Source organism: Corapipo altera, unplaced genomic scaffold (assembly GCF_003945725.1).
Source record: "Corapipo altera isolate COAL_440 unplaced genomic scaffold, ASM394572v1 0, whole genome shotgun sequence".
Classification (NCBI taxonomy): domain Eukaryota; kingdom Metazoa; phylum Chordata; class Aves; order Passeriformes; family Pipridae; genus Corapipo; species Corapipo altera.
Genome location: NW_020884872.1, coordinates 72777427 through 72805146, shown reverse-complemented (window position 1 = coordinate 72805146; position 27720 = coordinate 72777427). Strand labels below are relative to the sequence as shown.

Genomic DNA, 27720 nt, shown 5'->3' with positions numbered 1-27720 from the left:
CAGACAACCAGCAGTAGGACAAGAGGGCACGGTCTTAAGCTGTGCCAGGGGAGGTTTAGGTTAGATATTAGGAAGAAATTCTTTACAGAGGGGGTAATCAGGCATTGGAATGGGCTACCCAGGGAAGTGGTGGATTCTCCATCCCTGGAGGTTTCTAAGATGAGACTGGATGTGGCACTTAGTGCCATGGTCTAGTAACCACAGCAGTAGTGGATCAAGGGTTGGACTCGATGATCTCAAAGGTCCTTTCCAACCCAGCTGATTCTATGATTCTATGATTCTATGACCCAAGTGCTGGTGTCTGTGATCACCTATGGCAGATTCATTTCAGCAAAGGTAGCTAATGTGAATTTCCTTGTACTATTGCAGTAAGAAACTTTTCTACACTTCTCTTATGTTTCCTTTAATAGAAATGTCTCTCAGGTAACAAAGTTGAACACATTTTACATCCAGCAAGATGCTCCCCATTTTCTTACAATTTTTTGTGGGCTACATAGCCATCCAGGAACAGAGTGAAAATGTTTCACTCTTGCTGTAAGACGAGGCAGATCCACTTAACACATAGATCTGAAAAGCAGTAACAAAAATGAGCAGCTCTGTAAGGAATCAAAACTTAAACCATTTCTGAGTAATACTGTTTTCTTAAGACTCCTCCATTTCACAGACTATTTCTACAGCTGTTCACTTTTCACAGAATATTCTCAGTTGGAAGGGACCCACAAGAATCAAGTCCAACTCTTATGTGAAGGCCCATACGAGAATTAAACCCACAACCTTGGTGTTATTAGCACCATGCCGTAACAAACTGAGCTAATCTCAGGGTTATCACACGGGTTGCCTCTGTTTTTCAGCTGAGACACTGTGGGTCAGTACTGTAAGCCAAAAAATACTGCTTTAGCTGACCAAAGGTTCATTTCACCTGCAAAAGAAATGAGCAGAAAGAAGCAATTGTTTTCCCCTTTGGTCAAAGCAAAGCACCGAATGGAAGACTTTATTTTCTACTTACTACATTTTTAGAAATTAAGTTGACAAAGAAAGGTGACTAAAATGGGGAATCTCAGGAAGGTGTATTTCTGCTCTAAGCTACTTTGTTGTGAATGATGAATAACACTACTAGAGTAAATGTCAGCATTTAGTTTAAAAAATAGAAGCTAGTGTAAATAAAGGCAAGTCCTAATGATACTGATTTACATCAGACTCAGGTCTCAGTTATTTCAATACACTGTTAGTAGTATATCTTTAAATTTCGAATAGGTCTGGTGAACTGAATAATATTCTGTTCTCTTCTATGAGAATTCAGATACTGCTTCTGCTAGCTATCAAGACCTGAAGAAAACAAGTATTGGACTTAAAAGGTTGTTGGTTTGAAAAATTGCATAATTAATTTCTGAGTCTTCCAGGTGGAAGATTTCTTATCTCCTCTACTGTTTATTTTTAAGTTTTTGCCAAATATGGATGGCTCTGGGTATAGCTAATGACTTCTTACACTACTAATAAGTATTAAGGGTTATTCTATTGCATGTTAAAATATATCTATGGAAGTTTCCTGCCTATCTTTATCTATGAGGAAGTATTATGTAAGAAGTAAAATATCTAATTTTTTTAGTTTGGAGGATTCTAGTTTTGAGAGGTGCTTCTGCTGATTTAGTCTTTGACATTGGTTACATTTTTTTAGAATTAAAAGCATTTGTTTAAACATTATATCTATTATATATTATATATTTGCAACAAGAAAAGTCTTTGATTTTGCAAGATATATTCACTTCTCATGCTCAATACACCAAAATATTCCTCTTAATTTGCTTGCACACCCTTGCCTTAGACAGTTTATTGCTCAGGTAGAGTAAAGGACATACAACAGTATGGATGACATTATTTCTTAAATCCATATACAATACTTTCATCTATTGCTAGTTTATTAGTAGCACTGTGAATTTTTAAATAACCTATTTTTTCTTATGAACTTGTTATGGTATTTCATTCATGCTACTATAGCACTGAGATACTCAGCTGAGTATTCTGAAATACTCCTAAGGTTGGTCTTTTGCATCTTTTAGGACCTAAACATTTGTCTAGCACTTCCCACAGGCTCATTTTAAAAGATTCTTTGTGTGGGAAGCTTAAAAGGTGGTTCATGTTTGCTGGGATTCTGTGGGATCTCAAAAATTATATTTATAAATGTGTGTTATACTGAAAGATGTTTATGATGTCAATGCACTGAAACTCACACATAAAAAATGCCTTCTGCTTTTATTTTTTCTGTGAGGAAGAAAGAAGAAATCTGTATTTAGGGTATCTCTTTCTTTATAAAAGAACAAGCAAAGACTCAAATTCTTCAATCTGAGTAGGAAGCGCATATAATCCTAAAAATGTAGATCATACTTTTCTCACCAATGACAGTGTCATTTTTTCTAGCCTATGTGTAATTTATGATCATTGCTGCTTGTGCCCAGGAGTGATATGCTATTTAAAAATAGTGTGTGATTCCATTAAAGCTAGCAGGTACCTTATAAAGACTTTCTCTGTTGAAAATGTGCAGGTGAGTTATTACAGTTTAAAACAGAAGAAGTGGATTTTCCTCTAATGGATTTTCCTCAGTGCATGAGCAACCTGCAAACTAAAGTCAAAAATTATTTTTATTTTTATACCTGCCTACAGGATTCACAGAGACCAATTGCAACAGCTGCAATTGAAAGTCAAATAAAATACACTGCCCCACATGCCGCTGTATAAATATAACAAGCTCTATTTTTTAGCCAAACTGCTTTCTTCTTTTAGATGTTGCTGACTACAGCAAAATCATGAGTCTGTGTACTGTCTTTTTCCCTTTGATAACAAGTCAGGGAAACTTTTTTGAAAAATACAAGAAAACTAACTTGCAGGCACTTTTGTCTCATTTTCCACTTAGCTAGTTCATTTGTTTAAAACTGACTCATTTGATAAACAGTGAACAATCACTTGGTATTGTTAGAGATATGAATGTATGTCTTATCTAATTTTCCAATTAGCAGGAAGAATTTAGACATTCTTGTGTCTTGTGTTTGTCTCACTCCTGGCATCACTGATACAAATTAATGTCCTTGTTCCCTTTACACTCTCTGGAATACAAAAACCAGTGTAAGTCGATATTTATTTCAGCTTCTGAAGCACAGGATCTGTTTCCACTTGAACAGCTGAAATGGTAACTTACACAAAGACTGGATTCTACATATGCAGAAACCCTAATTTCCAGTAACCTTAAAAAGAATTTATGGTCTTTTGCAACCTGGACTATCAGATCTGAATATAGCATCATAGCCCTTGGCCACAAGAATTTAAAGCTTGATCTAGTTCTCTCTGCAGTCAGCGGAAAGATGCTAATTGTTTTCAGCTTACTTTGGATGACACCAGGATCTCATGGTCTGACTCTGCAAACCAAAACAAAGTAAAGCCTCCAGTAGCTCCTTTTGCTCCCTATGAAGGTTGGTCAAGCTTGGGAAGTAAGAGAGAAGTGACAAATTGTCAAGACCGTGAAAATGAAATAAAAATAAAGAAACAGCTTCTCCTAACCTCTCAGTTAAATTTTGCAGCACAAAAGAAAGTTTGTTTTTATCACTGAAATATTGATGTATTTTTATAAAGACTTCACCTGTCTGAAGCTGAAAAACCCATGATTTTAAGTAAGCAGTTTAAAAATTTTTCAGCAAAAATCAGAAGGATGCCAGAGCTTGATCTGTTCAGTATGTTGATAAGGGTTGTCACAAATGGGAGCAGTTTCTTAGCTCCTGTTCATGCCTGATAAGGATAGTCTCATCACCTGCTAGCAGTAACCTGAGTTTTCATAAGTCGTATTAACACTGTGTTTGTTCACTTTGTGACTCTACAAGGATGCCACTACCTTTGGAAATATGGGTTGACATTGAGAATGTTTCTGTAATTGTGTTTTCAAATCTTTGTATTAGTGACTCTACCTACATCCTGCTGAGAAAGACTCAGTCATCTGCTACAAAAATAGCTGAAGTCATTACTGGACACCAGTGTCTCTGTGCAGAAAACCACACAGGTTAATCATGGGCAGAGACCTCTCTGTTTTGAATGAGAAACCCATAACAATTCCTCTTACGTGAGCAGAGCAAGTCATCAGAGGTCAGCGCTTCAGCTTGTCTGTCATGAGATACACAGGGACATTTTCCCTCCTTGTAACAGCAAGAAGCCTTAGATTTAACTAAGATTGAGAGGGGGGCCTCAGCTTCAGTACCACTTCCTAAGGACTGTGGTTTTTACTTTGTTTAACAGGAAAAACTTATGTGATCCCATTCTAGCTCTACTTGTCTGCCTTGTCTCCCAAATAACTTACCTCCCCAAAAAACACTGGCCAGTGATCCAAACTGGTACAAGTTTTCTGGTTCCTAACACGATCTGCTTTTTACGAGTGCCAAGCAAAAAAAAAAAAAAAAAAAAAAAAGGCAGCTGAGGCAGCCTGTTCAGGGCCTCCACTGATGAAAGTGGAGGTTTAACCTTGATTAGACATCAGAGGATCCACATAGAGTAAGCCATTATTAATATTGTCAAGAAGTGAAAAGCTTCATTCATAGATCTTGCCTGCTTAGACATCAAAGTCAACCAACCTCAAAAGAAATCTGTGGGGAACCAGGCATCCTTAGTTCTCATATTGATCATATTACTTGTTCTGAAAGTTTCATCTGAGCTCTGGCAGTGCTTGACCTTGCAGAGAGAACATAATGTACAAACAAGGCAAAAGCCTGTACTTGCTTTTTTTCTAAGAGTTAACACCAGGTGAATAATTGATAGCAAATCATATATTTGGTAAAACATCTTGTTTTCTGCAAATAACTTCCCCAAAAAAATTACATTTGATCAAATGATATTGTTTTCTAATAAAAGTCCCAAAATCTCCAATCAATTACTTGTATGTCTCGTTTGCAAAACATTCAGTGTCTGCTACTGTAAATCAAAATAAAAGCTTTTCAGTTGGGCACAAAGTATAAATTTGTTCTTTATAGAAACAAATGCAATATGATCATGGACCAAACCAAAAGAAACTTTGAAATTCAAAATTATTCTTCTAGGCAATTTCTAGGCTATATATGTCCAGATATAATTGCAGTCTAAACAAAGAGAGCACCTAGATGATACCACCTTTCCCTTCAAGACACAGTCTGTCTCAGAAGGCATCTGTTAAATCAAGCATTTATTTTGTTTGTGGAATTACTATGACTGTCACTGGCAATTTTTGCAAAGAGAGGGAGAACAGATCATGCAATGAAATTATCCATTGTGATTTTTAAACTTCATCAGATAATTAAAAAATGGCATTGCACTTTCATAAAGTTTGAGATAGGGTTTTCTATCAACAGTTTTTAGGGACAAATATTTTCAGAAAACAATCTGTAGCTGAATGAAGGACAAAAGGCAGACCAGGGAAGCACCATGGGAAATGTGCACTTCTTTTTTTTAAAAATTGTACCTGGAGTTTTGGTCCTAAATGCAAATCTGAAAACTACTGATAGCATGGAGAAAATAATTACAAAATAGATTGAAAATATTTTTTTTATTTAGAAGACTTTTATACATGTTAAATTTTATGAAATATTCAGAGGTAATCTTCACATTGTTTTAAAATACTGACTTCAATAAAAGGTTAAATAAAATTATCTGCAGTAAAAATTATTTTCTTTCAAATCAATCACAAGAAAGTAAGTAGGGGAAATGACAAAGAAGTCAGCAGATGAGGAGAAAAGGCTAAGTAAAGAAGTAATCAACTCTTTGCTGCATTCTTTCTCAAATATTTTCCATGCTAAATTGAAGAAGTAAATTATTTTTCATCTTTTTTGTTTTGGCCTACCACATTTTGATAGGCAGTATTTAATTTTGCAACTATATGTTTCATTTTTCAATTCCACTTTGCAACTATGCTTCCAAGTAATTTAAGAAGCATTGATTCTACATTAGCATTGAATTTTCTCCCTTTTACCCTTCCAATTCTCTCCCCAATCCCACCCAAGGGTTAGTAAGTGAGTGGCTGTGTGGCCCTTGGTTGCCACATGGGGTTAAACCACAACATCATCTTTTTCAATCTAATCTGGAATGTCTGAAGAAGAGATCAGGAGTTGTATGATAAAAGACAATCTAGTCACTGGAATTTATTCAGAAAATGCACATAATTTCCCAAAACTGTAACAAAAGTGGGAAGTGGAGAACCACAGTAAGCCCTCCCAGCTCCCTCAGACAGGTTGCAAAGGGTTACTGCAGTGTTCCCCAATCCCATGAGGCACCTGCACTCTCAGGGAGCCACTGGCAAACACAGCACCAAGGGGCTGGATCCACAGTAGAGCATGGTGGGACAGTGAACTATTGAAGGTTTCTCCACTTTGGGAGACAGCTGCTCTAGCCAGGAATCTTTTGACCAGCAGATTTGTGTTTAGATGCTGGTCAGGCAATGAGTCTGTTTTTAGAGGACACTGACCTTTCTCATGTAGAGCACTGGGCAGGTGCTTCCTGCTCCAGACCAAACAGCCACAAAGCCTGCATTTGCCTTTAAGGTACTAAAAAAGGAAGAAAATTTCTAGAAGCACAGGGCTGTGACCTTATCCATTTGTACTTTTATGAGGCACCTAACTTGGTATTTACAAGACGGTAATTATATTATTTTAATGTTGATGGCAACTGTTTACAAGAATGTAGGTATTTGATTAAATATAAACGGTGAGATTAAATAGCCTGTTTACTGCAACCCAGCTAAATGCCTAATTAAATAGCAAGAGAATGTTCATTGGATGTTATGTTTTAACAAATATGAGAGCGTTATATATTAATATTTTAAAATACACTATTGACATTGTGCCTCATTAGTTAAACAGTCCTTCTGTTAAAAGCACATTAAAAGTACTTGAACTGTCAACAGTCCTGGTTCCTAATTTATAGTACCTCAGTAGTGGTTTATTTTACCCTGTTTACAGATCTCTAGACATCTACTCAAAACCCAATAAAATATAACATTCAATTCCCAGTTGTCTAACTTTGCGGAAATAAAATGCACAATCATTCACTTTATGGTTTTTTGAAGCTATGGTCCAAGATACAAAAGCTCACCTTGAAGTTATCTGAAAATTTCCTGTGAGAATAACTATGAAATTCCAGAATCTATCTGAAGTCTAATAAAAGCACTTTTTTATGATAGACACTTTTCTAAAACAAGTTCTTCCTTACTAGTAGAGGTTTTGTAGCTAATGACATTTCTTCATTGAAAGCCCTTTTAAAAGATTTTTTTTCTTAGTTCTATAATATTACTGGAAAGAAAAGGGGAAAGTTCTTGTTGCTTTGATTTTTAATTAACATGCGTTGGCATCAGTTAGGCAATTTCTATAACAATATATTTAATAGGTTGTGCTAAATAATAAATGAGAGTAAATGAGAATAAATGAGAGCCACAGATATGGTGTGTGCCTTCCTCTGTATATCGTCACACTTTTAAACTATATTTGAAGCCTCAAAAAAATTCTTCTCTTTCTTAATACCTGCCTAATATATGTTATTAAACCTTTAGAGTTTTTTGTTAAAGATGCAGTGAAAAGAGAAGGTAGTAGTTACAATTGTGAAATATAAGGCTTTTGAGAATTTCAGTATTATCTTCTCCTTCCCTTTAACGATAAGGTGTTTTTAGGAGTTAGGATTTCCTTTTCTGTCCTGTGACAGGTCTCCAAAATGATGATTCTTCCACAGAGAATTTTCATTTGATTGACACCACTTCACAGAGATTCTTTTTCAGCAGAAGTAGAAAAGTAGAGAAGCTGTTTCTTGGACAGTGGTGGTTTCATACAAAGCTATTTGTATGAGGCTTCCTGACCTTCTCTGGTTGATGGTTTTCTGAAGAACTGTGATACTAAGGTTTCACATCATCTCATATCCACCATACTTTTACTCCTAACATTCAGTTTACAATCAGGACATTTACTCTTGCGATCTCGTTATGGATTATTTAATGACGCTGAGTATTTATATCTGGCAAAGTATTCAGCCCATGTGCTGTATAAGGTACTGTAGCTCTTTTGCTTCTGTAAATGTTCTATATTTAAATCCAAAGAGGTGTTATTGAAAACATCATCACTAAGGCATTTCTATCTTGTTTGCATTTGAAAAAATCCTATCTCTCCAGATCTTTTCAAGCTCAGTAAATCCTAATACCAGCAGGGAAAATTCCACTTCTGGTTTCTTTTTCACATTCCCCTTCTTTCTTAACACTATGCTGAAGCAATTCATTCCTCTGATTTTGTCACTTGTGGTCTTAATTTCTTAGTATCAAAATTTCCTTCTGTTTTTTCTTGTCTACCTCAACAGCCAAGCTGTGTAAATATTGTTGACATTCCTGCTCATTTCAGTGCGGTTAAATTATCAGTTTAGCTTTGCCTAACAGTCAGAGGTTGCAGACCTTTCCACCTGCCACTAAGGCTATGCTTAACAAACACTGTATTTCAAATAACACAGTGCTGTTACCTCAACACCAGGTAATTGGCCTGATATTCCTCTTTTATCTCCATTCTTTGTGGGAACCAATCATCCAGTTAATTGCAAATTCAGTCTTGTCATGAATTTTCACTCTTCTTTCCCTGGAGGATATATACCTGTTGTACAGAGCAATGCTGAGTTCTGTCTTATCTTCCATCAGAAAAAAAAAAAAAAAACCAAAACAAAAAAAACAGCCAACCAAAAAAAACCAAAACCAACCCTGATAATTTAATCTATCTGTGAGCAATATACCCTATCTGGTGAGTAAGTAAATTAAGATATAGTAGTTTTTGCATTGTTAAAAGTTCCCCAGTGTCTTAGGTCACAATAATTTATGACATAAACAACTCATCAATCCCACTAAGGAAAGTCATGAGGAAAGAGTGGGGTCAATGAATTTTTCTTCATAATCATAATAACTATGAGCCAGAAATCCTTGGGTGGGGAGGGAGATTCCTACACTAATTTCATAAGCTGACTTTCTTGACAAATGACGGGACCTGGGCAACTGTCAGGATCCCACACTTATCATGTAGCAGAAGAAACTACGGGGTGGCCCTTTGTTTAGTCCACAGAGGCAAGGTTTTTTTCTTGCTGTACCCTGCTGAACAGTCCTGTATAGTCTTGAGTCTATACTTGAAATTTGGCCTTAATACGCATGTTTACCCAATGCTATACTAAAAATAAAGCTTAATTGGGATAATTTATTTACTCAGTACCTACTCATTTTTCTTGTCTAAGAAAGAAATCAGCCACTTACTAAATCCATGACTACACAGCTGCTCAAAATTACTTCTTATCAGAGGAGGTCCTACACATTAGGCAGTACAGCCATATGTTCAATGAGCATTAGTTCTTATTTGTCTGGTCAAGTCAGAGTAAGCTCCAGAGGAGTCTGCTGCTCTAGGCAAACTGCCCAGCCCAACCAGTCTGTTACTGAATGCCCAGTCAACCTTGCCAGCTTGCGAAAACAGTACCTGTGCAATTTTGTTGCCCCTAGAAGTTGGCTGCCCCAAGCAGCCACCTGTTCTTGCTCTTAGGAGAGTGTTTTCTCAAAGTATGTTGGAAATCTCAGTTTGGAGGGAAAAAAAGCATCTTCTCAGGGCTGATTTACTACTTTGCAAATGGGAAATCAACGAAAAAAGACCAGCAAGCAATCACAGTATAACTTGTTTGTCCCAATAAATGTTATCAGATAAAATTACACACCAGTTTCTCAAAATGTCAACGCAGATGCGCATCAACACTAATTATGTGACAGACTGCGGAAAGGATTAGTCCTACAAAACACATCATGCTGGGAAACCAAAGGACCACAAAGAACAGTAATTTTTATCTAACCACAGAAATTTACATGGACTAATCAGTATTGTTTCAAAAAGTCAAAACACATCAACAGCCACAGCAACTGTGAAAATTACCTTTTATGTTAAGTTATAGAAGGACTTTCTGCACAGTCCATAATATTTTTAATTAGTTCTTGTTTTCCTTCAGTTATATAAACTGGTTTTATCGTCCTGATGTTGCCATTTAAATTACATTTCTTTTTCATTTAGAATTCTTTCAATGCTACAATTGACAGTAGTTAGTGCTACTAGCCAGACTTCTGCATCCAACCTAATTAGACACTGTTGTCCTACAAATTATTTTTAGATATGTTTCAAGCACTCTAATTATGCTCAGTGCACTGCATTGCAAGTAAAACAATTGTTGCTTTAGTGTCTAGGTTACTGTCCATGGATAAAATCATCTACACTGAGAGTGTTGAACTGCAGATACAAAAGAGTAACTGCACAATAAATTCTCTGAAGATGAAATGGGGTAATAGAACACTTTTTTAAAAAAATGGCCTGTTACTGTTTAGCAAGAGAAAGAATTCAAAGAAATGTGTGGCAACTATCGAAATGACTGGCTAAATACATCTGGACATTTTCTTATGTGAACCTTGTTCTAAGTATTTTCAAGAGAAATGCCAAATCACACCACTGCTCCATAAAAGCTTATAAAGGTGGTGTCACCTCTCTCTGCCTCTCCTCTATCTGCTTTGGAAAGGAGCAACATCATTTTAAAATCAAAACTGCTGAAAAAGAGGTTCTGGATGTCCATCATGTGAAGTGTTCAAGGTCAGGTCGGACAGACATTTGAGCAACCTGTTCTAGTTGAAGATTCCCTGCCCATAGCAGGGGGCTGGACTAGATGATCATAGAATCATAGAATCATAGAATAGCTTGGATTGGAAGGGACTTTAAAGATAATCTAGTTCCAACTCCCCTGCTGTGAGCAGGGACACCTTTCACTAGATCAGGTTGCTCAGAGCTCCATCCAGCCTGGCCTTGAATGCTTCCACAGCTTCTCTGGGCAACCTGTGCCAGTGCCTCACCACCCTCACAGTAAAGAATTTCTTCTGAACACCTAATCTAAACGTAATTTAAGTTTGAAGCCATTCACCCATGTCCTGTCACTACATGCCCTTCTAAATGCCCTTCTCCATCTTTCTTGTAGGCTCCCTTCAGGTACTAGAAGGCTGCAATTAGGTCACCCCAAAGCCTTCTCTAAGCGATTCTAGATTTTATCAAATTTAAGCCTCACCATTGTTTCCCCATTTATTAAAATGTTACCCAAATATCTCTAGTTCCATCCCCCTGTATGTTTCTCAAACTTCTCTGACCGTTCTACTAGTGAACAGTTGCATTTTTATCCCATCTCCCACGCTTCTTGTCTTGAATGGATAACAATAAAATTTCAGACACTTCAGATGACACTTGGTGACAAAGTAGATGATACTAGCTATTTTAATTCTCTTTAGTCTCTCTGGGTGGCATTCGTCTAATCTCCGTGTCTAAAGAGTAGCTGTCTGGAGTCAATCTAGTCACCTTTTTTATAGCCAGCTAAGAGAAACAGGTACTTTCAGGGTAGCCTTTATCTGACCTATTTTAAGTATCTAAAGGATGAAGTGTCCCATGCCTCAGAAGTGTCTATTTCTTGCTTAGGTAAATCCTACCTTCTGCGTCTAATCAAGTTCTTGCTGCCACCAGTGACCTTGTTTTTCTAATGTTTCTAACATTTATTTCCAAAGTAATAGGACTAGGAGTTCTGGAACAGGTTGTTCAAATTTGTTCAAAGTAAATCTATGCAAAAGATCTTCAAAACTAGACCTGGGTCTAGCAGGTTGATCTTTCCCTCCTGTGAGATTTTTTGAGGTTTTGGAAATTTTTTCTCTAATTAAATTGAACAAGAAGTTGAAATGTTGACATTTTACAAGACTCAACTACATTGAAAGAACAATAAAGCTCAGCTACAGAAAAGTCTGTCTTAATATATCTAAAAAATTCTTTTTCTTTTTCCCTTTACTAGAAAAGGCCTTCAAATCTTCAAGAAAGTATTAGATAAAATTTGGAAATATATTGAAATTTTTATTTTAAAAGTTGAAAGGGTGTCTTTCAACTGTGTCAGTATAACATCAGAAGGCTTCAAAGCCCAATCCTCTCTTCTACTGAGTTTTGCTTTTGACAGTTTTGCTTTCCTGACTTCAGTCTCACCTGAAAATTCTTGAGGAACTGCAGGTAAAGCAAATTTAAATTACAGGAAAAAAATCCTAACACAGATCAAGGGAGGTCAGGTCCACATTTCGTACTAGTGCTAGCATATCTTTATGAATTTCATACTCATTTTCAATTACTGCAGTAAAACTGAGCAACTCAGCTTGGTTAGCAGTTACCACAGATGTTTCCAGATTGAGGTGTTATGAGCTTGGTTCAAAGCCAAAGCTTACTTCAAAGGCACGCTGGAGTAAAACCCTCTGTCTTTCTAAGGCCAACACCTGTTCCAGGCAGCTTTCTAAACTTAACGTGATCGCTTAAAAAAACATGCTGCTCAGAGGTGCCTAAGTGTACAGGAACATTGCCTTTTGGTGTCATGGTGCCTGGACACCTACAGTCATTACACATACTTGGATACTACTGTGTGTAGAAAAAACACACACTAGTAATAGATAACATGATCATCTTGCTGCAGTATTCAGCGCTATTGAGACTTACTCTGATTTTATTCTGCACTATCTGACGTGATGTTTTAGAAATATAAAACTAATTACTTCCCTCTTCAGTTTGGCAAGAGTTAAATTTTTCAATAATTTCAACAGTACTAACCTAGCCATTTCAGATTTCTTTCTGGAGAAATAGCTGACCCTGAGGACAAACCCTGCTAAATTTAGTTCATACTAGATTATAAAGGATCGAACTGAGGGACTAGTGGTCCAATCTCTTCTATTATTCTAGAACACAGAGCTCTTAAATTACAATGTAAAGGATTCACTACTAGGAAATTAGGTTATCTGTTTCCCACCATATCAGTGTTCTGTTCACTGTGTTTAAATGCAAGAGTCTATCTTCAGTGGTTCAAAAAAATCCCATGTGGCCAATTTTGGTAAATGTCTTTGGTCAATCTGTGCAATAATTTTTCATAGTTGAATAATATCCTGAACCCATCTACCACAGGGTGGCCTTGAGCTTCTGAAAGTGTCTTTCTATTTCAAACCAAAAATTCCTTCCTGAATCAAAGCATATTTAGGCTAAAGTTTCTCATATTTTTTCTTGGCCAAATAATGGGTTTGGAAATATTAGTCAATGTCATTTGTCTGATTGCGATAGATAAGTAAAAGAAAACAAAAATCAAAAGTCTTTTTCAAGTTTTAAGAACTTTTGGATGCTATATTTATACTTAGGTAATTAAAAGCTAGCATCCTGTAGCCAGTTGTAGTTGGCTTCCCGCCAAACCCCACAGACTACAGCGAAAACCTCCCAGAAGAAAAGAAAAAAAACGAAATAGCAAAAGCTATATCAAATATATATATATATATTTTACATATATATCACAGATATATACAATTAAGATACTATGTACATATAAACACAGAAACCCCAAACGGGTCCCAAAAAGTGGAAAAGGGGAAGGGAAAAGGGAAAAAGGGACAAAACAAAACAGATCTTCACAATCAAAAAACCCAGGAACCAGCAAAATAAAGAACTAGCAAAATGAAATCTCACCACTTCCCTTGAGAAAAGCAGGATAGCCAGACCCAGCCAACACTCTCTACCTCCCGCATGGCAGACAACAGCAGTCGCTACAGGCCTCAACTCCAGATGAGCAAGACCAACGCAGGAACCTACTGTTCCTGAAACTCACCTGAAGAGAAGAGAGCGAAGGCTTCGCTTCCTTTCTTATTTATACCTCTGTTTACGTAAAGGATAGCATGGAATACTGGGAACATAGGGTACTTCCCTGGTTACAAGCTAGTCTCCAGGAAGGCCTAGACTGAAACTGTCACACCTCCGCACATGCATGTACACAACTCTCTTCAACCACAGACCTAATCTTGTTACATTTGCTTAGAATTCTCTATTAAAAGGAAGAATAGAAGTGTAAGTGCCAAAATCCTAACAGCTTTGGTCTACACACACAACAACAGTCAGAAAAATAGCATTAGTGATCTTTACACTGCAGTAGAAGCAGCTATTGCCTTCTTGTATTAGTATTGCCCACCACAGGTGTTTCACACCAGGAGGTGCTGGTCTCTTTTGATACTATTAAGAAGGGTGCTAAGGTTCTGTAAGGCGTGATTCACAATGCTGTTATTTATTAGAGCTAGCATCATAAGAAATGAACATTATAGATAATCTATATCACTTTAGATGGGGACCCACCCGGGGACCCCAGATGATGTAGCATCTAAGAGCGCTCTAACCCCTGTGTGGCATACCATGCAGATCCTGCCCACAGCTGAGATTTTCTCTCCCTGTCATTCAAGCTATTTGCAGGATTTTCTTAAAAGTAAACAACTCTATCATTTCTACAGCCAAACGCTGTTCAGCTGAGAACTTCTTGCTAACTTTTAGATCAAGGCAAGGTCAAGCAGGTGGCATAATTGCAGGTAGGAGGTGGGAGCTGCCTACAGGACGCTCTGTCACCGTAAACTGGTTGAGTTCATTCCGCAGCCCAGGGATTTGGCAGCTCAGCACAGGGCTGAAAGCCACACTCTATGTGGGTGCGAAGATTAACTGCTGCGTGCGTCTCTAACTTCTCCATGTGCAATAGTCTTCTGATCAGGGTCACTAACATGGGACAATATAAAGCCTTGTTTTGTCACTTGTAGTTTTCTCAAGTGTTTCTCTGTTTCAAAGGACAGTGAGATGACAGAAGAACTTCACAGTCTTTTAAGATAATATGTAACTGTGGTGGATTGACCTTGGCTGGATGCCAGGTGCCCACTCAGCCACTCTATCACTCCCTTTCCCAGCCAACCAGGGGAGAGGGTAAGGTGGAAAACAGCCTGTGGGTTGGGATAAGGCAAAGCGAAGTGAAAGATAACACAGTTTAGTCTCTACTTCCCATGAGCAGCGATGGTCGGCCACTTCCAAGAAGCAGGGCTTCAGCACACATAACAGTTTCTCAGCAAACAGCCATTGGAGACAATGAATGCCTGCCTTCCTGCTCCTTTCCTTAGCTTTTATATCTGAACTGACATCATACGGTATGGAATATCCCTTTGATTAGTTTGGATCAGCTGGCCTACTTGGGTCCCCTCCCAGGATCTTGCCCTCAATTGAGGAAGGAATATTACAGGGCTGATGCTGTGCTCAGCAGTAGCCAAAACACCGGTGTGTTATCAACACCCTTCCAGCTACCAATGCAAAGCACAGCACTGTGAGGGCTGCTGTGGGAAATGAACTCCAGCTCAGCCAGACCCAATACAGTAACCCAGTTGGGATGGATCATCCTGAGGAGATATCTCCTATGAAGAGGACTGAGACAACCCACTTATGTTAAACACCCAGTGTCTAGACAGAGTAAGATCGGCATGATCAATGTCATGTCACGTGTCAAACACTTGAATCAAAATTAGAGTCAAGCTGTGAAGAAACCTGTAGGAATTTTGATGTAGTAGTGGAATGGTGGTGCTGCAATAAGTGTGTTTGCAAGTTTTGAGTGACAGACAAACTCTACTGATTGCATACTAATCGTGACTTCATACAAGCTTGCAGCTTGTTTAAACAAGTCTGTGTGTGTTAAAACAGAGAAAATATAGGCTAGGAATAAAGAACCAGAGTGCCCTCTGGTAAGCAAAGACAGAGGACAAAGGGCCCGGCACAACTTGGAGGTAATTTATCCCTAACACAGGTAACAACATAGGTGGGAAAGGTACCTCTTCAATACTGCAAAAGGGATAGTTCACACATCCAGGCATATTGGCTAAAAGATATAGTTCAGTAATCGTTAGCCATTTAGAGATTCTTTAGATTTATTTTTTTTTCTAACCTGAAGTGGCTGCAGAGATGAAGGAGTTGGGAAGTGAGGACCTGAAGAATCAGTATTCCAAGCTTAAAACCAAGCTATATTCAGGCATATTCCATAGATTCATATGCACACACATGCACAAACGAACAAGAAACATACAAAAAAACCTACCAAAAATCAAACAAATCCTCTGCCAATAAGGTCAAACCCTATTGAGTATCCAAAGACTTTTCAGGTTTTTTGATAAATTATTGAATGTATCTCTTTCTTTTAAATGAACAGCTTCTAATTAGCACTATTAAGGGGAAGGAAACACTGGAAACACTAAAATATCCTTACTTAAATTATTTTACAATTTTTCTAGCGGTGTGAAAGACAGCCTTTTTTAGCAGACATTTATTGTTTTAGAAAAAATAATAAGAAACACTGACAAATTTATATTTTTGAAAGCAAATATATGTTTAAGAAAAAGAAGATATAATTGGTTGCATTAATAGGGACATTTTTCAGTTAGTAGTAACAACAAAGTACATTGCAAATTAAAAATAAACCCTTACATTGTGTGTTTCCTTGAATTGTTGCAATACTCTGGAAAAGAAAATTATGTCTATAGAAGGTCTTGCCTTGTATATTATTTTATTATAAAAAGATGGGAAATAAAAATATATAGATAATAACATATTTATCCTTTTTATTTTCACAGTTGAATCAGTTGTTTCTCCTAGAGGAATAAGGCTGTGTAACTTATTCACACTACACATTTATGCCAAACTAACTGAATTCATTAATGAAGTGGTAAAGATCCTGCTGTTTTAGCATGGTTGGATCACACTGCAGTAGAAGTGAGATCACATGTTTAAGAAACTCAATCTTCTCCAGGATTGAGATTCACATGCAAAACTAGAGGACATTGATTTCAAATGAATCGTAAGAAGAAAAGAAAGAAGAGAAGAGAGGAGAAGAGAAAGGTCTTCTAAAGCATGTCATAAAACAGTCTTTGACAGTCAGTTGATAAACAGAGCTGAAGAAAAGTTAAAACTAGGACAAAAGATAAAATGTCTAAGTGGTTCACAAGAATACTGATGCAAAACAGTATATTGAGAAGTCACTAATGCTAGAGGGAAACAGCGTGCGATGACAGAAACCATTAGAAAAACCCTTAGGCGTAAAAAACATTTTCTGAAAAAGGAAATTAAATTTGCAAGTTATTGACTCTAAAGCTTAAAACGACTTGGGAACTATCTCTTATTTTATATACAAAACCAACTGGTAAGGTTTATTTACAATATGTTACTTTTGTAGCTTTTTATGAAGAAAATTCTATACATCATTCCTCTAAGAAATAAGAAGAAAATTCTAGAAATAGCAAACTTGCTAAATCAATTTGAAACTTGTAAAGGAATAACACAAAAAGAAGCTCTACTGAGTAAGACTAAATATTCCTCTAGCCCAGTTTCTTGTCCCTAGCAATGACTAATGGTGAATGCCTAGGAAAGAGAAAAAAAGAGGACAAACAAATAGTGATATCTCTTGTACATATTCTTCTCACACACAAAAGTAATGGACTGGAGATTTCCTGAGCCAAAGGTTTGACATATTTTATTGTTGTTTTTATTTAATATCCTGTGTAACTTCTTCTGCTGTGCATTTGTCTTACTTTTTTTTTCACTCAGTGTAAACCTCTGCAAGTTGTGTTCCACTCTCTCGAACAGAGGGGTTTCACAGCTTTGCCATTGCTGCGTGAACAAGCATTTCTATCTTGAAATATTCACCTTCTGATTTCATTTTATTTTTCTTCAAAAGCACAACAAATATTTTTCTCTATTTATCTCATTTTTGACACATGATTTTATAGAACTATACTGTATTTTTCCTTGGCTGACCTTTTTCCAAGCTGCAGAGTCTTTGTCTGTATTGTTTCCTCTATAGAAGCTTCTTCATAACTTTGATCATCCTTGTTTCCTCCTCTGTGCTTCCACTACCAGTAATTATCAACTTACCACTTGATGTTTTCACTGTTGTTGATAAATGGGCCAACCAAGGAAACCTCAAGGGAGGATTCAATACAATCCCTGGCAAAATTCCAGAAACCCATTTGTTTTCTAAGAGCATTTTATGATATCCTAAGTAAAACTTAGTCTGTAAATTGTTGTGATGATATTATACTGGGGGGAAAAGTGAATAATTTATTATGAGAACCTACCATTTTGGACTCCTCAGGCCACTGGGAAAAGCCTGAAAGACTGCTTGAAAAGGTCCTTTAATTAATCTCTCTGTCCAAAGACAAGGGGACCTACTTTGGGTTAGGAGACTTTAGTGTGATCAACCTTATATACAGCTATCTCATCCAGTCTTGCTATTGTTGGATTGTAAAAGAAAGGGTTCATGGTTAGTCTGGAATTTCTCTAACCTGATTTAAATCACATTCTGAGAGTGCAGAGACCATGACTGAACCAGAATCATTGAGGATCAGCAAAGATGAGATCACATTGAATGATTATTAGAAACTTGAAGACTGACAGACCAAACAGAAATAACTTTTTGTTCAATGAACAAAGAGGCAATAATAATGGTGTTTTATCAAGGACATTTTTTGCATTTACAGTCTCCATAATTATTCCAGAAAAAGCAAAGAATGACATTGGGCTGCTTAAAATAAGACTAACACTGACTGAATAGAGAAGAGGATTTAAATACTATCTGACATTATCAAATCAACCACTTTACAGTAGTAGTGAATTGAAAGTACTTTAATTCATCTCTTAAATTTCCAGGAAAAGAAAGGTTATGTAAAACTTGAAATATGAATTTTATTTTTTAAAAATGGATTCTTCAAATGTATTAACACATTATTAGACAAATGTTATCTTTTAGATGTTAGCAAGAAGTAGAGACATCAGGTATTATTCCGAGTGGTTTACCACAAGCTATAATCCCAGTATTTAAAAATGAAAGCAGGACATTGAATAGCATGGGTTTGTAAGCACTTTCAGGAGAAATACTGGGAGCAAAACAATTAATTGTGCTGCAGAGGAGTCATTTTGCTGTTATTAGACATCTGTTACTATTCCCTATCCTTATCTGAGTTTCTGAGGTCTATATATCCAGTTGAATTTCACTTGGCATGGCCAAAATAAAGGAAAGAGAACTGTCTCCTTGTGTTACTATGTTGAGAGACTGATGAAGGACAACCAGGTGTTCCCCTTCTGTCTCACCCTGTATGACCAGGCATCTACTCACAAGCTCTCAAGATAATATTTTTGCTTGCCTTGTGGTTACAAGGTGTCTTACATGTTGGACTCTCAAGACAGCAAATAAGCTGCACAGAAACAAATCTGAATTTCTTCTTATTTTTGCCATTAATGTAGCTGTACCTGGCAGAATGGAGTCTGTACCTGTCCACAACAGGATCTCCTGCGGTAAAAGTGGCCCAACAGCATTTGCTAGGGCTATAAGGAAACTCCAGTCTTTCAGTTCACAACTACTTCTTTTCAGTGTGCCACTATCACCAGGCTTGGAGTTTTCCCGTGCCAAGTCTGTACCTGGCTGCTCTTGGTGGCCTGCCCCATACCTGGGTCATCGTTTCACCCTACCTGCTTGCTCCTTTTAGTAACCTCTTTTATGTAACACCACAGCAACCACTTCAGCAGGAACAGAAACAGTGTGCCACAAGTCATACAAATAATGCAGGTGTTTCTCAGTTCCTTATTCACATATTTGGGGGAAAAACAATACAGCCTATTCATATAATGGAATTACTGTTATTCTTAAGGTTGGGGTCAATGATTTGCCGGTGCAGACAAGCACAACATCAATGAAAGCAGAGGTACCCATCTGCATCAGCAAAGAGTTTTGCTCACAATCTAGAGAGACAAAACTGGATCTAGCAAATAACTGGTAAGAAATGAAGAAAAAAATCTTTCTATTAGCAGAACAACAAAGAAATATAGAGGAGTTACATTATAATGCACCCTCTATGCAGCCTGATCTTCTATTATGCTGAGGGTTCTCAATTACCATAGACTTCAATAGGACTCTTATAGGACATTCACAGCTCACAAAATCAGGATTTGTGGTACTGTGACTGGTATGCAAATAGGTAATATGAGACTACACTAGATATAAATTAAACTGTAAGGGTTTTAATCTTTGGTTTGGAAATGCAATGTGCAGGAGCAATTATTAATAGAGGTTTAATTCTTATCAGATACATACATGTATGCAAATACTTTTTTCTTCTCTTTATGTCTTGCCTTGAGCAAATATAAGATGAAAAAACTCCACTGATCATTTCATTTTCCCAGAAGAGAGCTGGAGGAACACGTCCAAAATGCAATCTTCTCGTAATCAAGTTTCCAAAGTGTTGCAGTAGGATTATATGCAGGACAATGGGTAACGCTTCTCTTGTAACAAAGTGGTGCCGCTATTCTCTTGTGAGGCTGTAATGTCCAGCCTTTTCAGCCCATGTTATTACAACATTTCCAGACAAAAAGAAAACCTGATGAAGAGCACATTGGAATTAAGCTAGATTTCAGAAAGATTTTGTATGGTTCATGTGAAACAAAACATAAAATGTTCATGTAATTAAAATATATTGCTCTTGTGAGCTTTACTGGGCCTGACATTTCAAGGTCTGTAATGAAGAAGAACTTCCTTGCTGGTTTGCAGTTTATTGAGCATAATGTGCTTTATTTCCTGGTATAGCCATGTTGGTAGAGGCTCGCAATGGGCTGATAAGGACAAATTTTGAAATGATGAGGACAAGATTCATTCAGATTCCAGTGGGATTGGATTGAACGTGTTGCAGGTAATTCAGTCCTGATCCAGCAGAATATCTAAGTATGTTCTTATCCTTAAGGTTTAGGAGTATGGACAGAGGTGACTTTTTCTGGTCATGTGAGTGCCCTGAACTTTGAATCCTTTGAGAAAATTGTGAAGAAGGACTTGTCTCAAGGCCATACCATCTTCCTATTCTTTCTTAGCCACCTGGTCTACCGATGTAAGTAGCAGTGCTATACCAAGACAAGACCACATCACCTAATGGGTCTTCCGTATTGCACTACAGTCACCCTCAGCTTTACATCTTTCTGCTGCACAAAAGCTGGCAACTTTGGCTGCTCATTTATCTCAGTGTAAATGTGAACTTTACAGTATTACAGCTGCGAATACAGAAATACACACATCACCCAGAGTCTGAATTTTCAGGACCTTCAGCTGCCAGCTAGCTAGACTATTACTTAGATTTACTGTGAAATTACATGGTAATACCAACCTATTGTACTGTGAAAGGAAAATACTAGAAAAGCTGTTTCTTTGAGTAATCTTAGCTGTGTTACTAGTTTACCATAAATATATCCAGTATTTGATTTTTACTGTAAGTTGAATCAGTGTTTACACTATAAAGCAATTTTTGAGAAATGGTGTTTACATTACCTGTGTATCCATGCATACAAGGAGAATAATCTTGACTTAAAGTTCCTCCAGCATTCTGACAGGCAAAAAGCACTTCCTCCCTTTCTGCAGGATCACAGGACAATCTAGGCTGGAAGAGACAGGTCTGGAAAACGCCCTAAAGGCTTAGACTGCGCAACTTCTCTAGGAAACCCGTGTCTAGGTGAAATTGTCTTCATGGGAAAGGAGCTTCTCCTTGTGTCTGTCCTGAACCTCTCCCATGCCAACGAAAAAGATATACAGACAAAGACTGTATACACTGGACTGCCTACGGATGCATCCCAACCTGCCCTGTTGGCCCCATTCAGGGAGAATCCCTCACCCCCAAAAAATTGAAACAATGCTGGTAGATGTACTCTGTAGATAATCTAATTTCTCCTCCACCACTCTTTTGATGTTCAACCTGAGCCAGTACTTTTTCTGCAAACTTGTCCATGGAGACAAAATCCACTCTGAAAGTATTTAATGGGTCTACCACTGCAATGATAATTTTGCAGTGTACAAAAGCCTCACTGAAAAGAGATACAATGGAAACCTGCTATATAGTGTAACTTGGAATAGTAATGAAAGTTAATAGCAAAAAGCAGAAAACAGTGGAGTAACAAGGTTAGTTACAAGGTAATAGCTATTTTCTCTGTTGTTTTTTTGGAAGTTACTAACAATCAAATACTCTCATTTAGTATTGAGAGAAAAATAGTAAAGCCTTAGACCAGAGTAGTAGGTGGAGCAACATATGTACTTCTCTGCTCGTTACTCCCCATTCTTTGCCTTTTATAGCTGAGATATCTGAATCATCATCACCGTTTTTCCAGCATTATAGGCATTACCCAAGCCTGCCTATAGCCCCTAGCATCAGAGCCTAGGATGGCATTTGACCTCATTTTGTACTCAAGCCACTGCACTGTGCAATCACAGACTTTCATACTACCTCGCATCAGCTGGCATTTCTGAAGATGCATAGCTGTGCAGAAATGGTCAGCTGTGGCAGTAGAAAAAAACTCACCCAACCACTCTTCATATAAAGAGAAAAACACATACCTACTGTCCTGGCAATATGGCTGTGCTGGAATAAGACACAAAAGGCAAATAATGCAAGCCCAATGCAGTTTAAGTTGCTGCCCCAAACATAGCACCTGTGTCCTCTAAAGTGACACAAAAAACCCAGAGATGTTCTCAGAGGAACCAGTTCCACCCACCTGGGGATGATTTTTCAATGATAAGAAGAGTTGGAGACATAGAAATGAATGAAGGAGGTCTCTGCTGTAAATCATCTAAAAAAAAAAAAAAAAGCTTTTAGGAATTTACTTAGCTTTATCTCAAACAAATGTGTAGGCTGTAAATACATTGACTGGAAAAATACACTGAATAAATCTACTGTTCCTCCCATACTGGCTTGCTGAGAGTGAAAAATCACTTGACATAACCCTTATTCTATTTAATACACCTTGAAAAGCCTAATAAAGTCTTTTAAGCAAGGGAGATGCTTTGAAACCTTTGCTGCAATTAGAGGGAAGGATGCCTCTATTATGCTAAGAGATGAGCTGAACAAGTTTAATTTCAGTTCATGATTAAGAAAAAGTCGTGGATGTGTTGCTGCATTCAGAGACTTAAAGTCTACTGTATATCACAATGGCATATTTATAAGCAACACAATGTGATGCTCTCATTCACTCACAAAGAGAATGACATATACAAACCAATAGTAATCCCAAATCTCAGAGGAATCACACACTACTTCAGCTTCCAGTTTAGTGAAAATAAATTGTTTTAATCTGTAACAAGCTCTGCAAATTTAAATAAGTGAACAATAAATACATAATAATAATAACCTAGGACTTACTATTCTTTTTCTCTTCCAATATTCTCAGTTATAAGGGAACTTAATGAAGCTTTTAAAACAAAACTATACTGAATTCTTACTATCATAAATTTCCTTGAAAAACTAAAAAATAAAGAGAAGTCCATAGTTAGAATAAATAGGCCAGATACTGTTTTCTAATCCAACCCTTTGCACAATCCTATCCTTGTATTAGGTTTGCCAACAGGGTAGGTGGAAGTCCTTTCAACATCTGGGCAGCATAGTGTTCATATGTGCAGCACTGTGTTCCCATGTAATTCACTTAATCTGCACTAGAGGGTTTCCTTAAACATCCCTTTCCTTAAACACCCCCCTGTCCCCCAGGCTGTGCATCCTGTGCCCTCCCTCTCATGAGAAGCAGCAGAGAATTTAATTCAATGTTTCTTTGCTTCCTAATGCCTGATGAGAACATGATTGATTATTCAATCAGGATTTTCCCCACTTTCCTCTAATACCAATAATTCAACAAGTTACACTCTGAGTGAAGGTCAGAATCATCACAGTTCCCATCCTACAGCTCGTCCCAACAAAGGCTTGATTACCTGGAATGGTAGGGCTTACTGATGTTCAGCTCTCTAGCAGGTCTGTTATAGGTATGTTCCTGTCCTCTGACAAGTACAGTCCATATGTTTGGTAGTTTTAATATGGTTTCAGCTCACATATCCCAGTTTAAATTACTTTATGTAATGTACATCCTCAAAGAAATAGAATTCACAATGTAAATGGCCCTTGTAGACATCAAGAATTTTGTAACAGAATGCTTTATTTTTGCTATGATTACTTATTATTATGAGGACAGCAGCAGATATGGGAAATGGAATGAAATATAACTCTCAAAACAGCTGTGAAATCCTGAAATATTTTACCTTCTCTTTGAAAGTAAGTTTCTTTCTAAACTTGTCAAGGCCACTGCTTTTTAAAACTCATTTTGCACTTCTGTATCCTTGAAATATTTTAAAAATATTTACTTGATTAGAAACTGACCACTCAACCTTGTCAAATACTTTTCTTGCATGTAAAGACAAAGGAATGCATTGAGCTAGTAAATTATAATAATCCCATAATCCTAAGAGCATGTTTACAGAGTTTTCATATTGCTAATTACCAAAGGAGTTGGCATTTAATTACTTTCTACGATCTTCACAAAATATTTCTCTTTTGTCTTAGCTTTTTAGAACATGTATTTCTTATTTTTCTCAAATTCCCTGAAAGACCCTAAATAACAAAAGAATTTAATTTGTCCAGTGTGATGAAAGATTCCATTTATTTGTCATATCTGAAATTTAAATATGGTTTTAATTTATTTTTCACATTGAGATTCTATGTGAATTTGCTCTTTAACAATCTCGTTATTTATTTTTCATTTATTTTGTTTTCTTTCAAAGTTATTCAAGATTAATAGATACATCTCTCACAGTATTGGCAACTTTCCAGATAATTTCATTAATTGTCTCTCTTACAGTCCATAATAGCAGAAAGTTCACTCTTTGTTTCCTCCTCCTCGGACCTTTGCCCAAATTGATATTCAAGCCAAACTCACATTTAAGCCAAGAAAGAATTGGTGGAATGAGATTTTAAAGATTAGGTCAAAACTCTTCAAAGCATAAATAAGTTGCCGGTACCAATATTCTTTGTTTATATATGTGTTTTATAATTAATGCTAGGAAATATCTTTTCACTTAAAATATGGAAAAGATGAAAACCTATTTAAATGGTTGAAATGGAAAATGAAGCCACAAAACTATGTGGAAAGGTGTTCCCTGTACCCCTTTTGGACAGTGTGTTCTGAAAAGCTGGTCTTTAAAAGGAAGAAAAGTAACTTTGCTAATGAAAAAGGATAACATTTTATTTTCCAGATTAATGATTATGGTTTTTAATTAAAAAAAAAAAACCAAACATGGAAATCACCAAACAACCTTTCAGTGTAGAATCATACCAAGGAAACAAATCTGCTGCTTTGGAACTAATACCTTACGGCCTTGTGCTCTGTGTAAAGATTTTTGTGATATTACAAAGTCCTCAAAAGATCTTAGCAAAACATGTTACGAAGTACACAACTAACAATTCTGTACAAATATACAAAGCTTACCCAAAACTGCTCATGATACAAATAGTAGTTTTTTAAAATATTTTCAGGTAAATAAAGAGGTAAAATAGATACTTTAAAAATCTTATTCTATTTTGTTTTGTATGAAGTTTATAGTTTTGAAATCAACTTGATTTAGAAATTGTCTTTAAAGACAAGAATTTTAGCCTAAAGACTTTTACTTCGGTTCCTAAACTACTTTTTTTCTTATTTGAGTTTCTTTGTTATGTTTTTGTTTGTTTGTTTATTTGGGCATTTTGTCTATTGTTGTTGTTTTGTTTGGCCACAGAGCTGAAAATTCAGTTGTCTACACAGTTCATCTGGCCACATGTTGCCTAAAGCAGTAGACAATGCTTTAAAGTAAACTCAGTGGTATGTCCAATTCAGAAAAGCTTTGGTTTGATCTGTAATGCATAAGACACATATTTGATTAAAAACCTGCACAGCAGCAGTCAGTCCTATTTGTTCCCCAGGGAAAAAATATTATTCTCCCCAGAGCATGTTCAAAAATTGTTTAAGTTAAATTAATAAGAAATATTAAATGTAACCCTCAATTTCAATAATCCTCGATACATTCAGGATTTTGGGGTGAATGTTAGCAATTAGCTAACAATCTAATAGAGGGGTGTACCTATATAAATAACACTTAATCCAAAATTCTTAATGGACCTTCTTTTAAGTATTTTTTCCAAATGACATTGGACAAAATTGGTAATTAAAATAATATCCCTTTTTGCTATGAGGGTATTTGAAAAAAAAAAAATTGTGCAGCTGCCTCATCACTGAACAAGTCACAGACAAAACTGTATTAAAATTAATTTTTAACTTTTCTTCCCTTCTTTAGGAACGGCTTTCTTAGCGCGTTGAATTTCGGCTGGGCAGTTCTTCACTACTCTGCACTTTCTATCATCTTTACCCTGAAGCAAAGCAGAATCATTGTGTATCATAATAGTACCTATAGCATAGATGTGACTCTGTGTTTCCAGACAGTGGGGATGTGGGCTGTCTTTATGAACTAATAATTCTTGAATTAGACATACCATTTTGATAAAGAGGGGATGAGTGCATGAGGTCTACTTCTCCTGTGCCTCTCTCAGGGGGACAGGATGCTGCTGGGACAGCTCCTGCATTCACTGTATCTCTCTTCACTGCCAAGGCTGGAAGAGAGGGGTGATACCATCATCTTCCAATATTTCCTTAGAAGTCTGATTTGTTGATCTGTAATGATTTTCTGCTTCACAGGAACACAGACCCGACAACAGTAACAGCAGTTGTTGTACCAGATCACCAGAGATTTACAGAGTTCCTTATTTCCAAGGAGTATTGCTGCAGTGTGGAGGTCATGGTCCTGACAGAGAGCCACTGTGCAGTGTTATACGACTTTCATTGCTGTAAAACTTCAAATCTAAACAAATAAATGTGTCCAATGCAATATAGTTCTCTTTTATGTCCTGGGCAAGTCTGCAGTTTCCATGGTTACCAAGGGGCAACCTAACAGAGAAACTGTCCACATGTTGTTTCAACAGATTTTTTTAAGACTCTCCTTTTGAAAAGTTAGAATCAATCCCTTGTAACACATATTCATGAATCTTCAATGTTTACTTAGAAATTTATGCAAAAAGCAATTAAACAATTTTAATCTATCTTCCTCCAGAAGATAAACATTGTAAGAAATGCCTTCCTCCTGGCCCCCCTTTCCCCTTTTACTTAGTTTTTATTGCTAAGCAAACCTCATATGGTATATAGTGTCCCTTTGGTTAGTTTGGGTCAGCTGCCCCGGCTAGGTCTCCTCCCAAGGTCTTGCCCAAACCTAGTCTACCAGTGAGGAGGGGATGTTGAAGAGACAGCACTGATGCTGTGCCAGCACTGCTCAGCAGTAGCCAAAACATGAGTGTTATCAACAGCTTTCTAGCTACCAATGCAAAGCACAGTGCTATAAGGGCTGCTATGGGGAAAAATTAACTCCATCTCAGTCAGACCCAATACACAAAGTCCAAAGTACTTGACTATAAAACATGACATTGACTGTACTGGTACATACGTAGGTACTTTGAGTACTAAGATTGGACTTTAGGTTCGGTACCTTCTGTCTGTTTAACAATCATGTGGCATCAGAATCTTACCATACCAATACCAAAAAAAGGGGTAACAATGATAATGCAAGATATTCATTTTACAAAGACTAGGTATTGACATTAAATGTGGACATCAACGATTATCAACAGAATTCCAGTTGCACCATTGCATCTGATCTCTCCAGATGGTTTGGAAATCTCAAACTGTGGATTTTAGTCCCATCTACAGTATAGTAGATCCCAGTTTTAACTCCCCAAAATATATTTTCCCTTTCATAATTATTACTTTTCTTTTTTTCACACATGTCCTTTTGAAAAAACCTTTGCCTTCCTTAGAGAGCTTGGAGTGCTTCCCAGTGCTCAGAGAGTTGTTAAGCGTTTGCCAGGATAGAAAACCTGAGATTCCGCCTCAACCCTGCCTAAGTTTTTGTAAATCAAAGCAGGAGTTGTGC

The 27720-nt window shown here is 37.0% G+C and overlaps 1 long non-coding RNA gene across 1 annotated transcript; it reads left to right on the top strand.

Moving 5' to 3' along the window:
- The first annotated feature begins 288 nt into the window (after positions 1 to 288).
- LOC113947750 lies at positions 289 to 26554 on the top strand. Its single transcript, XR_003527846.1, has 3 exons — positions 289 to 368; positions 20657 to 20797; positions 26436 to 26554. It is a non-coding gene; the product is annotated as an uncharacterized LOC113947750 (long non-coding RNA).
- The last annotated feature ends 1166 nt before the right edge of the window (positions 26555 to 27720 follow it).